We start from the raw sequence: 14139 nt of genomic DNA, 5'->3' as shown, positions 1-14139 counted from the left end.
TAGTAATCCCAGAGAGAGACTAGGTGGGAAATGCAATTTTACTTTCAGTACTTGGTGTTCTAGCTCACTAATGAAGGTGGAATAAAGACAGTCTGCAAACTCTGCTAATACTTTTTAAGTCTGGTTTTTAATCCTGTAATAGTCCATGAAGAATTCTTCCTAACGTTTTGGATGCATTTTGTTACGGGCTGTAGCCCACTACAAACAAAACCTTATTCAGCATCACCATAAGCATATTTGAGAAGTAATATTTTCTTTACTTTTACTTCCTAGTAGCTTTGTATAAGAAACCAGGCTGCAGTTCAGTGTTGATATAAAACTTGTATTGCACAACTGCATTTGCTGACTTATGCTAGTGAGTTGGACAGCACATCTCTTGTCTTGAATTTTTTTTGAGAATAAAGTGTGGATGTATAGGAAGACATTGGAACCTTTTTTCACTTTCTCTTTGCTTTCCCTCTTTGGTCAGTATGAAGGCCAGGTCCTTAACTTGTTACTGAGAAGTGCATTTCGTGTGCTTGAAGGTGGTTTCATTGCTTAGACAGCTACAGTGCGTTCCTGAAGTGGGGGGCAAGCCGTGGTGGCCAGGATGGCGCAGCTGAGAAGCCGCCTCAGTGGCTTCCCAACCTCCGTGGAGGGGGAAAAACTTTTCCAAAATTAAAAAGAGGAAAAAAGGCTTTTTTCCAAAATAAAAAGGAAAAAAGACTTTCCCCTCTATAGGGAAAAGCAGGGCAAAAGGGGTTTAGAAGCTGCCTAACGGGCAGCTCCACCCCCCGCCTCCCAGGATGCCAGTGTGGGGACTTGTACCAGGAGAATGCTGGTGGGAGGCCCTGCCGGTGCCTGAGTCCCGTGCTGCTGCCGCAGTCCAAAAGGGACAGAGTAAGTGGCCCAACGCCAGTGTCTGTGCCAGTTTGCATGGTGCAAGTGGCACGGTCGCTGGTGTAGAGGTCATGCTGGCTCATAAGAGCATTTGTCGTTGTCCGCTCCCTTCAGGAATGCACTGTTAGGTTTCTACATTAAATGGAGAAAACCCTTATGTTACAGAGTGTTTAAATACTGAGTTTTTAATTAAAACATTTCTAAAGTGAACACTGTATTGTGTGTGTTACTGCTGGTTCATGCAAGGCTTGAGGAAATTCTTCCGAGTTCTTATTATCTTTACAACTCCTGTGGTGTATTAGTAGGGAGAGTTAGAATTTGATAGCTGTACATAGGTCAGGATAGTGACTGAAGAGAAGCTGCTGCTGTTGTCACCAGTGAATTAATATTGTTTATCTGATTAGGAAATTTGTGTGTCCTAATTTCCTTCACGGATCTGCTGTCATTTGTTATAGAAGAGAAATTGCAGTCATTTGTCAGTAAATACTAAGTCTGTAATGCATGAGGAAAATATTCTAACTTGGAAAATGAAATTGGTAGAAGAGAATCACTGAGCTGTGAGGATGTACTGATGTCTTCATGTTTCTGATCTTTTTGCTGCTGCCACTGCTACTGCTCTGCCCTTTTTAAAAATAGGGAATTTAAAATACAAAACAGAACACATAATTGATCAAATGTACACTTGTATTTATAGTTTGTCATTTCTACATAATTGCAGTGCTAAAGTAATGTACCTGTTAAAACATAAACTCTCCTTAGGAAAATTTTCTGTTCTTAGAATACAACCTGACATGATCTTCTAAACCACTTGCTTACAATTCTCAATGTTTCTGGGAAGCTTTTATTTTGGCATGACCAGAGAGTTGATAGGGCATTGTAAGGAGGACATTATATTTTACATTATATTTCAGCAGTTTTCAAGTGATATGGTCAACTAATGTGTGTTGTAAATAGGGTTGCCAATGGGCCTGGAGAAAATGATCCCTTTTAATAGAGGCTTAATGGGATGTTGATTACCTCCATTCCTTTAAAAAACTTCAGTTGCACATTTCTGCACATTAAGCCTCTGTTAAAGCGACACAACACTTTTCTCTAGGCTGTTGACAAGTGTAGTGTGTAGAAGAGCCCTTCAGGCTCTTATTGCATACTGCAAAAAGGAGCAATTAGCAATAAATTTCCAAAAGACCAAGATTCTTCACCAAGAGATATGTTAAACATAGATGGCAGATCGAAGGACACAATATAAAGCAGGTAAAGATCTTAAGAGACTTAGAGGTAGTGTTTCAATCGACAGGTTTGTGGAGGGCTCAGGTGACCCAGGTTGTCGAGAGTGTCCAAAGACTTGCATCAGCTATTCTGAGATTTTTCTACTACAAAGAGGACTCACATAGTCCCTATGTAATTAAAGTTTTCTAAGGTAAAGTAACACCTCAACTTCTGTATGGTTCACAAATCTGTTTCTACAAAGACATCCGTCCCTTGGAAGCAGTTCAGTCTCAAATTCCTTAAATGCATTTTTGGTGATCCTTGTTGTGCGCCAAATGCAATTCTTAGAATGGAATCAGGGCAGATGTCACTTGAAGCTCTTAGCTGGTATCAAGCTATATGTTTTTGTCTCAAGGCAAACCTTAAAACCTGGCTGGATTTAACCCCCTTAATTCTTTTGGATAGCTACCACTCAGGTAGGGTGGATCTGGTTGAGAATAAAATGCAACTTCTCGGCTTCTCCCCCTTAGCAGTATGCCATCTCAGGTTCTTGGGAGCGAAAGAAATACCTAAACGACGACTCTGGGATACAGCTCTTCAAGCTGATAGAGCTCAGGCATACTTCTGTTTGGCGGTAGGGAATCATAGCCAAAACTTTGTGCTGGCAAACTATCTTTAGATTTTAGAATTCCCCGAATACTGCAGAGCTTTCACCCTAGCCCATTTTAATTGCCTGCTCTCAGCGCTACTGGAAGGGAGAATTTGGGTATCCCCAACTCTCAACGTCTGCTTTCCTGCCAATTGAACACAGTGGAAACAGTAGAACATGTGTTATTATATTGTCTTTTTTATAAGGACATCCGTTCCACATATCTCACCCCATTTAATATATCTGTACAAGCAAAGTTGTAAATATACCCAATATTTGAGAGAAAACTGCAAGCTGATGTGCACATATACCTTATTTTTTTTGCTATCTAGTTAGAGAGAGCTATGTTCTCAATGAAACTTGCAGAGTTTTCCTGTGAGGTTTTAATTTGGCCATTAGCCTAGGAATGTTTTCACACATTCTAAGGAGAATTTAATACAACTTGTATTGATCTGAGGTTGCATTTTTAAACAGGCTTGTTAAAGTATACTTTGTGTTTATTTTTTTAAAAAGTTGCCACAATATTATGTTTCATATTTCCTACAAATGTATATTTAATGTTGTTATAGTTTTAAAATTGACTTTTCAGTTTAACGTCTGAACCACAACATGTTCTTGGTTGCTCTTTTGAAAGAGAAAGTCTGCCTGCCAAAAAACAATTTGCATTATAGACATGTTTTACCATGTTATGCTACAAATGCTGCAGTAGTATGGATTTTAGTTAGTTTGCTGTGTAGTTGACATTCTCCTGACTAAAAGATGCTTCCGGTGTTTGCTTTGGCCATGCTTGCTTTCTTTGTTCTCTAACTTAGATTTTTGCTATCATGACTTACCTCTTTCTGAGGAAAAAGGATAATCGGCACATGCTCTTTCTACTTTTGGAGTCTGTCAGTTGTCTGATCTCTTTTGAAAGGACTTGAAAACTATTGGGACCTTCTAGCTGCTGGAAGATGGGTTTTGTATGGTTAAATAGAAAAGCGAAGCATTATGCTGGGTTACCTAACAATCTAGAATAGCTTGGGCTAGCTAAGCAGGGTCAGCCCTGGTTAGTATTTGGATGGGAGACTACCAAGAAATACCAGGGTTGCTGTGCAGAGGAAGGCACTGACAAACCACCTTAGTTAGTCTCTTGCCATGAAAACCCCCAAAAGGGGTTGCCATAAGTCGGCTGCAACTTGATGGCATTTTACACACAGAGAGAGATCTTGCAATCCCATAACTACTAACCCTCAAAATGTGGAACATGAAATGTATCTCACTGATTAAACTACTTCTGCACCAACTAGTAGCCAAATATTTTCACATAGGCAAACAACCTGGTTACTAGGGAAGTATAATAAGAACAAGCTACAGGGCAACACAAAAGTTGGACTGTGGGAAATGTTTTTACTTAATTCAGCTTGATCAGCCCAGAATGAGAGGGTCTGAGACTTGCAGTGGCAGCCTTGGAGAATGCTTGCTGAAGGCACAGTTCATTTGCTACCATTAAACTAAAAACTGGCTGATGTTAAATGGGACAAAACAGACTTTTAGAATAGGACAAACAAGGGATCCCCACAAGGACATGCGGGGGAGCATCTCATTTTGCCCTCCCCCACTATTTCCTCTTTCCTTTTCCTGAAAGCCTCCATATCCTTGCACCTGTTCCTTTCTTCTCTCCTTCCCACCCCTTCAGCCAACCTACCTCCCCCCCCCCAATATTCAGATTTCCCTCTTTCCCTCTCTCTGCCAGCTTTTACCTAGGATAACTGTGGCCCAGCTGCACAGTGCAGAACCCACAAGGAGTTGCAGGGGGCACCACCCTTTCCCGCTCTGAAGGAAGGTCATCTTGGAACTTTGGGTGTTTCTCGTCCCATTGCTTGGAGAGGCAGGACTAAATCTTAAAGTAACTTCCTGTCTCGAGGCGAGGAACGCCCACACTTCCAGTTTATCTCCTGCCTTTGCGGAGAGAGGATAACCCAGCCTTAGCTGGGACTTAACCTTATCAGATTGAGCATTCATTCCTCCCCCTTTCCTTCCAATTGTTCTCCTTCCCCTCCCTCCCTCTGTTTTTCGTGTCCGTGTCTCCTTTTTTGTTCGCGCCCGCCCGGACCTTAGCGGCTACTGCCGAATTGCTCCGGTGAAAGGGCAGCGCTGAGAGAGTGAGAAAAACCAAGATGGACGCCCCCGCAGCCTGTTCGGAAGAAGTTGAGCTTCTTTCCGATAACGATCGGGACACAGCCCTCAGCAGTCAGGCGAGAGCAATTCCCATCATCAGCCGCCCAGGCTGACTCTCGGCGCAGGAGTCAGGGGAAGATCCACCGCCTCCCCCCAAGCCTGCTAAAGACGGCGCGGCAAGCGGCTCCGCTGGGAAGGCAAAGGATAAAAAGAGCGGGAAAAGGACAACTCGCCGCCGCCATCTTAGAGTGCCGCCTCGACCTCTAAGGTCCTTGCCAGTTCCTCTTCTACCAAGCGGGCAGACAAGACGTCAAAGGGTAAAGTACCCCCACCCTCGGCTGAGAGTGGGGCCCCAAATAATACCCCTGTTGCTGAAGAACGGGTGCAACAGGTATTAAAAATACCTTTAAAATACCTTTGAGGATCATTTCCACAGGCTACAAGCCCTGATCCTAACTTCCCAAAAGGGAGGGAATGCTGTCGAGTTTCATGGGGACTCCCATAGTTCCGAATCAGCTTCCCAATCTGCCTCCCATTCCTCTACAGCCTCTTCCCCCTCACAGGAAGAACCAGGCTGCAGCCGATCTACCACCCAGTGGCTAACTAAGGCAGCCCTCAAAGCTAAGCCCAATAGGCCTGATTTGTCTATTAGGGATGATGATTCCTTAGCCAGCTGGGGGTCTGTAGCCAAGGATTTGGAAGAAGGAGAATTCATCTCTAATGAAGAGCTCCCCACTAAGGAACAACAGCCTAGACTGTTTAACCATGATAACTACCAGTCACTCTTAGCCAAGGCATTATTCGCCCTAGATCTTTTAAGTGAACCAGAGACCTAGGAGGAGCCTCAGTCAAAAATAAAACGCAGGGGCTCCAAGGATTATTTTCCCCAAGGAGACTCTCACATTGTTAAGGTTCCATTACCTGTACATTTTGAAAACCTTATAAGAGCTGAATGGGATAAGCCCCTCCACAATAAACAGTTTTCAGGCTCTGCCAAGAAACTGTACGACATGGCTCCCTATGCCATGGACATGTTAGAGCTCCCCATAGTGGATGCTGCGGTAACCGCGCTCCAAACCTCAGGTTTCTTTACAGAGGATGGGGGTGGGTTCATCAAAGATATGTTAGACAGAAAAATGGATTTCCTATCTAGGAAGGTCCACGAGGCCTCCGCATTCGCTATACAGGCCAATACCACCACGGCCCTTATGGCTCGTGCTACTAACGCATGGACAAAAAAGTTAATAAAGCTTCTTCCCATCGCTGACAAGAGGGTAGCTGAAGGTTTATCCAGAGATCTGCAGGCCTCTTTATTTATGGCAGACACATCCCTTGATGCGCTCATTTTCGCCTCCAGATCAATAGCCTCAAACACAGCCATCCGCCGGGTTCTATGGCTCAGACCTTGGCAAGTTGACTACTGGTCTAAGGCCATACTTCTAGCTCATCCTTTTAAGGGAGGCAAATTATTTGGGGAAAGACTAGACAAAATGCTAGTCGACACCAAGCTTAAGAACCAGCGAAAAGATACCAGACAAACTCAGTATCCTCAAACTTTCTGCTCCTCCCACACCCTTTCAAGGTTCAGGCAAGATCAGAGGCGTCCTTCCTGGTCATCTCAGCGTGGCTCCTTTGGGAGGTTTAATAGGTTCGGACGTCCACCACCTTCCCAGTCATTCAAAGGGGACAAGTTCCCCAGAGGAAACAAACAGTAAGAATGCCATTGTGGGAGGCAGACTTCAGGGGTTCCTCCCACAGTGGATCAGTTCTCAGGCGGACGCCTGGGTATTCCAGTCCATTCAATCAGGCTACCTCATAGAATTTCGAACACTACCCAAAGACAGGTTCCTAACCTCCCCAGTTTATAAAAAACCCCAAAAACACAAGATTACCTTGAATGCCATCTCACATCTCCTAGACATTGGGGCAATAGAGGAGGTGCCACCTTTGGAGAGGTCCATGGGAATCTACTCCATTATTCTTTACCGTCCCAAAGAGGAATGGGGACTGGCGAGTGATTCTAGACCTCAAATACGTAAATAGCTTCGTCCAGAAGAAAAGATTTCGCATGGAAACTCTCAGGTCCATCATTGAGGCTCTTCTCCCCGGCACCCACATGACTTCAATAGACTTGACTGAGGCATACCTACATGTGCCAATTCACCCATCTCATAGGAGGTTACTACGGTTCAGTTACATGGACCTACACTTTCAGTTTCGGGCATGACCTTTTGGTCTGGCCTCCGCCCCACGTGTTTTTTCCAAGATTCTAGTCACCATTGTAGCCTCGCTTAGAAGAGAGGGGATTCAATTGCACCCCTATCTTGATGATCTTCTGATCTGCGCTCCATCTATTACATTAGCCTCCGAACACACAGATCGAGTAATTGAGTCACTCGAACTTCACGGGTTCATCATCAATAAATCCAAAAATTCCTTGACCCCGTCACAGCCATCATAGACTCCAACCTAAACAGAGTATCTCTTCCCCAGGACAAGGCGACGAAACTGGCCATAACAGCAAGAGCAATGGCCAGGGCTCCACATCGTCGACTCATGGCCCTCGCAAGATTTCTTGGTTCGATGATTTCTTGCATCGGCTTGGGACCATGGATTCGCTTCCACTCCAGGCCCCTACAGAACACACTTCAACCGTTCCAGCTTCTTATCGCCCACAAGATAGACAAACGAATCAACCTGAGTACGGAAACCAGAAACAGCCTCCTTTGGTGGTCCAACCCCAACAACCTGACATCGGGTCAACCGTACCTACACGAAGCACCTATACAGGTCTTCTCCGACGCAAGCCTTGAGGGTTGAGGGCAACTGTCTCAGGTACCTTCACCCAGGGCATCTGGTCCCCCTCGGAGTCCAAGATGCACATCAACTTCCTCAAACTGAGGGCCATGCACCTGGCTCTCCTGAAGTTCCAGCCCATCCTGCAACATCACCACATTATTATAAGGATGGACAACATGGCCTCCAAGGCCCATATCAACAAGCAGGGCGGGTCAAGATCAAGAGCACTGAACAAGGAAGCCACCACCATCTTATCGTGGGCAGAGAAACACCTCCTCTCCTTGAGGGCGGAGCACATTCAGGGTGTCCACAACCTCGAAGCGGATTGGTTGAGTTGCCAGTCAATCATCAAAGGCGAGTGGACTCTAAATCCCCAGACGTTCCGATCAGTGACGGACCTATTTGGATTCCCAGACGTGGACCTGTTCGCCACCGCACAGAACCGACAGGTTCCCCGTTTCTTCTCCAGATTCTTCCACAGGGAGGCGGAGCAGGTAGATTCTCTCCTGTCTCCATTGCCACAGGGCCTCATGTACGGCTTCCTACCTCTACCTACCCTACCGAAGGTGATACGGAAAATACGCCAAGAGAGGGCGGAGATTATCCTAATAGCTCCAAATTGGCCGCGCCATCCGTGGTTCCCGGTACTGATGGAAATGTCCGTCTAGTCTCCGTGGCATCTTCCAACAACTCCCAACCTTCTCAGGCAGGGACCCATATCTCATCCGGACCCAGGTTGGTTTCAACTGACTGCCTGGAGATTGAGAGGGACAGGCTTTTAGCCCTTGGCCTATCACAAGAAGTTGCATCCACCATTCTACAGGCTACACGCCCTTCTACCAATAGAATATATAAATACACGTGGAAAACCTTTGCTAGATGGTGCCACTGCAAACATGCCGACCCTACCTCCCCATCTCTACCGCAACTACTCCAATTTTTACAGGATGGCGTTTGTCAAAATCTTAGAGCCGCCACCCTTCGTAAACAGATCGCGGCCATCACATCAATATGTCCTTCCCTGGATGGGATTCCGCTGTCTTCCCACCCACAGGTCAAGGCCTTCATAAAGGGAGTAGAACAATCCACTCCTCTGGTGACACATCGTTTTCCTACTTGGAGGCTTAATACAGTCTTAACGGCCTGACCAACAAGCCCTTTGAGCCACTGAGAGAGATTCCACTAAAATTCCTTAGAATGAAAACTTTATTTTTAACGGCCATCACCTCCGCTAGACGTGTTTCAGAGCTGAAGGCCCTCTCCATCTGCAAGGATCTGTGCGTCTTCCACAAAGATAGAGTGGTCCTCCGAACCGATCCTTCCTTCACTCCAAAAGTACAGTCACGTTTTCACCAGGCCTAAGACATCAATCTTCCTTCCTTCTGCCCCAACCCCAGGGAACTAACTTGGCATACCTTAGACCTACGCCGGGCCCTACACGTGTATATCTCCAGAACCGCTACCATCAGGAAAACTGAATTTCTCTTCATCTCCTTAACTGCACCCAACAAGGGGACGCATACTACAACACATAGTGGAAGATGAGGACTCAGATTCCCACCCAAAATAATGGCTCTTGGACATCCCAAAGTTCCAAGATGACCTTCCTTCAGAGCGGGAAAGGTACGTTGTTTACTCACCGAGAAGGTCCTTTCCGCTCTGAAGTAGAAGATCATCTTGCCCACCCGGAGATGTCTCTCATCTTCCAAGGGTGGCTATTCGTACGTCAGCCAGCTACATTAGTTATATAATATGCATTCACTTAGTGGGCACTAGAAGAACGTAACATTCATAGGCAATATGCAGTTCATGTTTTTTCAGCTGTTATGTTATGTTTACCTGTTCACCTGTTTTGACTGTCTATCGTGAGCTCTTAGTAGAAAACTGGAAGTGTGGGCATTCCTCGCCCCGAGACAGGAAGTTACTTTAAGATTTAGTCCTGCCTCTCCAAGCAATTGGACAAGAAACACCCAAAGTTCCAAGATGACCTTCTACTTCAGAGCAGAAATGACCTTCGCGGTGAGTAAACAATGTACCTCTCCCCTGTATCTCCCTCCCACAATATTTCTCTTTCCCTTCTTCTGGCCACACTCCATATCCTCACCACCTCCTGTATCTTTCTTTCCTTCCCCCCTCCACTTCTATCTGTCACCCATCTTCATGTATATTTATTATTTATTGACTTCATTTACCTTTCTCCGCAACGGGAACCTAAAAGCAGCTTACATCATTCTCTTCTTGATCCATTTTATCCTCACAACAACATGTGAGGTCGGTTGGGCTGAGAATGTGTGATTGGCCCAAGGTTACTCAGCAGGCTTCCATGGTCGAGTGGGGATTCAGTACCAGGCCTTCCAGATCCTAGTCTGAAACTCTTAATCCCTGCTCCACACCAGCTTTTGTGGAATGGCTGCTGTTGAACAGTAGCAAGCAGCCAGTCCTGAGTGAGTCATGCAAGATGCGTTTTATCAAGTCTCATGGTGGTTGCTGGTGATAATCCTCCCTCAAAGGCCAAAAAAGGCCATGTCCCTCCCCCGTCTTTTACTGACAGAAACCAAGGTTTGAAGGCTGCCAATATTGTTGGGGTTTCCTAGCAACTACTACAATGGCCGCTGAGAGTGCAGTTATTTCATAAAGCTACAGGCACTGCTTTTTTTTAGATTTCAGATTTTTCTACATACCTGGGTTTTTTTGGGGTTTTTTTTGAGGTTTGTATAAATATTTTTTTGTGTGTGTGTTGTTCCAGTCTCTGGATTAAAGTATCCATGGCTTTGGCTATGTTGAGAATTAGATATTTTGAATATAGCCATATATATGTTTTCACTGAGGAGAAGAATTATTGGCATTTGTATCATAGAGTGGGAAAGCACAAGACTTTTCCTGTATTTGTTCTCCACTCAGAAAATTTATGTCCAGCCCTATCTCTGCAGAATTCTAAAGTACAAGACACGTATAGCTTTTTTGCAGTGTAGTATATGGAACTTTGAAACTTGTATCTGTTTCTTTGAATTCTAGAATAGCTTGCACGAAAGAGTGTTGATGCAAATTATAGAATACAGTCTGGAAAGTAGAATAGATATCCAATTTGTGACTCTTCAGATTTGAAGTATCTGCATAAATGTAATTAATATCTTCCTCCTCTACACCCCAGGTACAAAAATATGTTGTGTTGCTTTTTATCTGTTAGTCTTTATCTTATAGAGTCATCACTGCTAGGAAATCTTTGCTCTGGAGCAACAGAATAACTTGCTAAGAAAGCAGATTCCTGTAGTCTTGTTAACAGCTTCTGTTACAAAGCAGCATTGCAGGTCTTTTCAACCATAATCACAGTTTGACCAGTAAACATGCATGTGCTTTCCTAGCATATAAAAACTGCTCCAGAAATGCTTGCTGCAAACTTTGCTCTTGCAGATAAAATCTCTTGCAACCATTCTAACATGGACTCTACGTTAGTGGTGATATGATCAGATGGTGTCAGGGTGCATGCTTGCCCAGCTGTTTGGGATACCTTTCAGTTTATTCAGCCTTAGGATTTGGAAAGGATTCTTGGAAGTTTTCTTCCTACTACCTGTTTGCATGACCGTTGCCTGTCCAGGTTGCTTAAATCTGCTGGGGTGGGGGGTGCTGACAGACTGGGTCAGGCAGACCGTAAATGAAACAGGCAGTGGTGCACACCCACTCCTAAGGAAATTTACTGTGGACCTAGGATGCTCAAATAATTATTGTTCAGTCTCGAATGTACCATTCTTGAGCAGGGTGGATGATTGAGCGGAGGCTGGACAATCCTGGAGTTCCTGGATGAAACAGATAGTTTGGATCAGTTTCAGGCTTGGCTATGGGACTGAAACAGCCTTGGTTGCTCTGGTGGATGACCTGTGCTGGAAGATGGACAGAAAGAGTGAGATCCTGTTGATTCTCCTGGATCTCTCGGTGGCTTTTGCTACTATTGATCATAGTATTCCTCTGAACAGCTGCTTGGCCCCTTGGCCTTTGGCCTACAGGGTCTTGCAAGGTTCCATTTTTTGTGTTCTATTCTTTTCAACATCGACATGAAGCTGCTGGGAGAGGTCATCTGGAGCTGCCTATTAGGTGCGTTGGAACACAGGAAGGACAATGCTGCTGCAGTTGTCTTGTTTGTGGGCTTCCTAGAGGCACCTGGTTGGCCACTGTGTGAACAGACTGCTGGACTTAATGGACCGTAGTCTGATCCAGCATGGCCTTTCTTATGTTCTTATGAGACTTGGGCTGGGTTGTCACCAATATGAAGATGATAGTGCTCTTCCACACTTCCAGCAGATCCCTGGGTTCCTGGAGGCAGTTTTGTGGTGGACAAGGGTTAATAAGCTGAAATTTAATCCTGACAAATTGGAGGTGACCCTGGTTGGAGGAAGGATTGACGTAGGAACTGAGGTATCTCGTTTTCTGGATGGGGTTGCATTCCCCCTGAAGGAGCAGTTTTGTACCTTGGGGGTGCTGCTGGGCCCAGGCCTCCTGATGGAGGAGCTGGTGGCAGCAATGGCCAGGAGCATCTTTCACCAACTTTGGCTGGTGAACTTGCGCAAAAAAAGATCTTGCCACAGAGGTGCATGCTCTGGTTACATCAAGATTAGATTACTGCAATGCGCTCTGCATGGGTCTGCCCTTGAATAGTGTCCAGAAACTTCAGTTGCTGCAAAATGCTGCCACCAGAATTCTGTCAGGAGTGGATCATAGGGGTACCATATCAGTCTAGTCTTGTTATACCTACACTGGCTCCCTACTTGCTTTCAGGCTCAGTTCAAGATTCTGTTTCCTTTAAAGTGCTATGCTGCTCAGGACCAGTATACTTTGAAGACTGTCTACTCCCATATGAATATACCTGACCATTCTGGTCATTTTCAGAGGCCCTGCTTTGGGCGCCCCCACAATCTGAGTTGTGTCAACAAAATTATGGAATTCCCTCCCCAGGTAGATATGGTTGTCCCTTTCTATCATTGTCTTCCATAGCAGATGAAGACTATTTTGCTTTGCTTGATGTACCTTCACTGAACCGTCTTCCCATGTATGTGTTCTGTTTTAATAATTTTAAATAATTTTTATGTATTTATGTGTGTTTTTAATCTTAATGTTTGTATTATTCACCGTCTTGGGGATCCTAGGTTTGGTAGAAAGGCAGCTTAATTTTTTTTAATAGTCTTCTACTGGATTTCCACAGTAGTGTAAATCACTAGCACAGAGACAATTTGTCAACAAGGAGATGGTTCCCAAGTTCACGCATTTGTGCACTCGGTGTATGCTTGGGTTTTAAAGGAAAAAATATGAGCATTGAAGGATTTTTCAAAATTGAAGCGCAACATGTAATAATTAAACCTCTTTAGACATTTCTATTTCCCACCAGATGTCAATAGCATAAATAGCCTTCTAGGCTTGGGTATTATTAACTGAGAACGATCACAATATTGATCTGGAATTATCAGAACATTGTTAATTGCTGCGGTTCATGTTTCCAAGGTCTATACTGTAATAATTGTAGAAACTGAGTGTTCTTTCTTGATAAACATAGTATGATTGAGAATCTTGACCAGTTAATAGCTGCAAACTTGAAAATGCGTTGTAGAAGCAAATCAGTGAGTGTGAGGTGTACTTGGACTTCCAAGTATTTTGGAAACTGAAGTGGACACATTCTAAGTGGTCTTATTCATGATTTTAAATTTTGAAAATAGAATAATTAAAGTGTTATTTCATAATTTGCCTTGTGTGTTTTATTTAAAAGGGCGTTCCAACATTATTAATGGAATTAGTTAATATTAATATTTTACGTTTCAGATATTCAATATAAAAAATTTAAAAGAAATTGCTAAATATCCTGTAAGAATATTTTGTATCCTTAAGCAAGTAAGGTAGAGAGTTCAGTTCCACAGGTATAGTTTCATTGGCCTGTGTAATGAACTGCACAAAATATGTAATACTAACAAATAGTGAAATCACTTATTGTCGAAGGCTTTCACGGTCAGAGTTCATTGGTTCTTGTAGGTTATCCGGGCTGTGTAACCGTGGTCTTGGAATTTTCTTTCCTGACGTTTCGCCAGCAACTGTGGCAGGCATCTTCAGAGTAGTAACACTGAAGGACAGTGTCTCTCAGTGTCAAGGGTGTAGGATCAGAAAACTCAAGAAAAACAGTCTCCCATAGGAAAGGTATTCTTGCCATTTATTAAAGGAGTCACTGATAGGATGGAGAAACTTTTGAAAAAACATAACCTACAAACAGTGTTTAAACCCACCAAGAAAATACAACAAATGCTACGATCAGCAAAAGACAAAAGAGACCCCCTCACCTCTGCAGGAGTATATCGTATACCTTGCAGCTGTGGAGAAGTTTACATCGGGACCATAAAACGCAGCATACAAACAAGGATAAAAGAACATGAAAGATACTGCAGACTTGGCCAACCTGAGAAATCAGCAGTGGC

The sequence above is a fragment of the Euleptes europaea genome, chromosome 4 (genome assembly GCF_029931775.1).
Source record: "Euleptes europaea isolate rEulEur1 chromosome 4, rEulEur1.hap1, whole genome shotgun sequence".
NCBI classification, from domain to species: domain Eukaryota; kingdom Metazoa; phylum Chordata; class Lepidosauria; order Squamata; family Sphaerodactylidae; genus Euleptes; species Euleptes europaea.
The sequence above is the reverse complement of the archived record's forward strand: the minus strand, read 5'-3'. Positions refer to the sequence as shown.